We start from the raw sequence: 3,577 nt of genomic DNA on the forward strand, positions 1-3,577 counted from the left end.
TATTCTCAAAAAGACTTGCAAGTTATTTGTCTTTACACTTTCTATTGAAACCTTCAAAATTTGAATACACAGAATTACCCTGCAGAATTTGTGCCACAGAATTTCCAGTTGTCCGCACTTGTGTGCCTCAGAAATTATGAAACCTTGAGGTTCATCTTGGCCCAGAGTACCAAGTAACAGTAGTTTTCAACTGAACAAAATAACACAAAATGTTCCAAATATAGCCAGCTTGATTTTGAGTGCAAAAGGTTTTGTGCGTCAACATTTTCATGGTCATATACCTATTCGATATCCCCTTTTTCGGTTGAGAGCATCTCTCATGAGTTCTGTATCCATTGCCCAGTAGACTGTCATTCACTAACATATGAGAATAAATCATATACCGTGGTCACCATTAAACATTTACCCACATTAGTCATAGAGTGGTATTTGAGATCACCCCTTCTGAGTCACAGACAGACAATATAGTATCCTGGGTGGCACAGTGTGATGACTATAGGTGCATGTTGACTTACTGCACGCAGCAACTGAATATCGGCTAATCTGTTTCAGTACTTTAGTGCAGGTGTTCCTGTATGTGTGAAAATTTATACTTTCACTTTTGTGTGGTATGATGATTTAGTGTTAATCCACTGGGCTTATAAACACATGTAAAATTTGGAGGAAGATTGTCTGGCTCTAAGTTGTTTTTCTTATACCATGTGTTCTAATGAGTGTATTGCCAAAAAGGCACAAGTGTACATCACATCGTAAGCGTGAAAGGGGGTCAATTTATGAATTTACCAGGAAGCCAGTTAGATTTTTAAGCTGAAATCTAACAAAGTAGGTTTGCCAATATATGGGAGACTTCAACAAGATAACCCTTGTTATTGCTTACTAGTTTAATGCTGGGTTCTTTTCAGGTCAATTTATAACTTGAACAATATTTTCAAATCAGGATACTTACCTGTTCTTAACTGACCAACAATTTATTAATTCATCCAGAACCACATTAGTATACAATTAACCATTCACCACTCAAGTGTAGACACAATCAATGTTCTAAGTGTGAACTACATACACAATACAGCCTTGCAAGCAATTATCACAGACTAGAGTCGCAGCAGTTACATCAAAAATATGGAAACGCTTCATGAATTTGTGTGTCATCATTGCACAGGGGCCATGCTAATCTTCCAATGTCCTGCCAAAGCAAGCAAGGAACAAAGGAAATAAATAAATTTAATGAGAAATCTTGGTAACGATAATAAATTCTCACTTCCTAACACATTTATCACACTTCCAAGGATGCACTTGTCTTTAAGGCACTTTGAAGAATGTGGTTAGTACAGTTTTAATGGATTGGTCCAAAAGGGACAAGGTTAGAATATTAAAAGCAATTGCTTAAAACAATTCTTTTCAATCTCTCGTGGGACAATTTGCCTTGATTCACAAAAAAAGGAATTAAAATCTAAAAAAAAAGGTTACAAGAGAGACCTCAAGTTACCAGCAAGATAACTGACAGTTATTTATATTAAAATAACCTACAGTCATATACTATATTAATGAATAGAAGGTGAAATGCAGTCTCTGAGATTAAATCTCACCACTTCTTCTTATCCTTGTAGTGTTGGGATGAGGAAGATGTAGTGTTCCAGAGTGCTGGTCCAGGCGTTGGTCACACTTCTTCAGCTTCTTGTGTTGGATTCAGTCAACTCTCTTGAGCGTATGGTAACCTCAGTTTTATATACCTTAGGTTCAGAGCTCGTTGGAGGGAGCCACCCTCTGATTCCTATTGGACACATGCCGAGTGCGTGTTCAGGTTTCAGCTCAGTTTCTCTGCTGCTTCCATTGGTATCCAATAGATGGCAATGGTGTATAATTTTCTTTAATCTTCTTATCAGAGGCTTTTTAATTTTAATTCATCTCAAGGATTGTATTTCATTATTAACCTCTACTATCAATTGAGATTCCCCTTTAAAACAATTTCTCTTACTAGTTCAAAATTATGCACTGGTTTATATCTTTTAACATTCCTCCTTCCTTGTTCCAGACAATTCCTATTGCTTCTAGAGTGCAACAGTTATGTACAATGCAAATTAACAAAATCCCTTATACTCTTCTAAATTTGGACATATTCCACATATTCTTTGATTGTACAGAAGCATTTTACATTATTTAAGCCTTACATTAGAACAAGAGAGATTTTCCACATATAGAATGCTGTAGATCTGACTCCCCAGCCAAAAAATGTTCAGCTTCTAATTAGGGATGAAACATATTATCCCTGGTATATTAGATTTACAAAGAAAACAATATATAGTTTATACTTTGAGGTGAAAACACGTGGTTTGGATTTCTTGGGGTAACAGGCAGTTCACCCAATTTAACCATCAATCTTAAAGTCACATTTCTAGTCTGCTTAATTTGAAGCTTCCCCACCCATCTCTTCAACCATTCAATGTGAAATGGGCCACTTTGCACAGGAAAGCAGGGTGTGACCCTTTCTTGGTAACTTGGGCTTTGGCTACACTGGCAAATGAACAACAAAACTTTTGTCATTCAGAGATGTTAAAAAAAAACACATACAAAATTTTGTCAACGAAAAGAGCCGGTGTGAACAGCGCTTTGTCAGCAGGAGCGCACTGCTGCAAACAAAGCTACTGCCACTCATTGGGGGTGGAAGTTTTTCGTCAGCGAGAGTGCTTTCTCCCGCCAACAAACAGCAGTCACACTGTGAGCCTTTTAGTGTCGGCTTCAGCGGCACAAAGCCTCAGAGTTCTTTTTTTGCTAGGTTGGGAGGGAGAATACTCTTGGTTAGCCATTTTAGTTTGTATAGTTCTTGGGGAAGAGAAACTCTTGAACTAGGCTAATATGTAAGTTCTTACACAAAGTGTCTCACATGATATGAACCATTTTCTTATCATCTTTACTTAGACGGATCCTATTTTGAGATAAACAGACATGGATACTTTTCTAATTTTATTGAGGGCTAGAAGGAATCATTAGTTATGGATCATTCAAGGCATATCTGTTCCATATATCCTTTATGAGATAGTGAAATTGTTATTGTGAGTGATGAGATATGTCTGTGCTCATAAGACATATATCCAAAATCACTTGTGCATCTGTCATACAATTTGGTATATTTTTACTATTTCAGGTTATTCAATCAAGCAAGTTTCTGTTGCTATTAATGGAGAAAAGTTTACCATGACTTTTAAAGTAGTACAGCTATGTACGCTTGCTACAATTTAAAGTGATGATCAAGCTGCAAATACATTAGAAGATGTGGTAGCAATATTGGATTGTTTTTATATTGTATAGATAAATCTAGTTATGTCAGTGTAACGACATTTCTTAGATCTCCACAGAAGGGATATCATTAGATCAACTGTCTGGGGACATGAATACCATATATGTTTATAAATATACCATGTTAATTAGAAATGATCACATGTATGAAACAAATGCATTATACAAACAAACAAGGAACTGACTACTGAGTCAATAATATCACAGCAAACAGCAGCTATTGACTCAGGGTTGTTATACTGCCAAAAAATTGATAGCTTAACAGGGCAAAAATATGAAACAG

The 3,577-nt window shown here is 36.3% G+C and overlaps 1 non-coding gene across 1 annotated transcript; it reads right to left on the reverse strand.

The window, feature by feature from the left end:
- Positions 1–1,114: 1,114 nt before the first annotated feature.
- LOC120399716 lies at positions 1,115–1,217 on the reverse strand. Its single transcript, XR_005595316.1, has one exon. It is a non-coding gene; the product is annotated as a U6 spliceosomal RNA (small nuclear RNA).
- Positions 1,218–3,577: the final 2,360 nt, after the last annotated feature.

This window comes from Mauremys reevesii, linkage group 2, assembly GCF_016161935.1.
Source record: "Mauremys reevesii isolate NIE-2019 linkage group 2, ASM1616193v1, whole genome shotgun sequence".
Lineage (NCBI taxonomy): Eukaryota > Metazoa > Chordata > Testudines > Geoemydidae > Mauremys > Mauremys reevesii.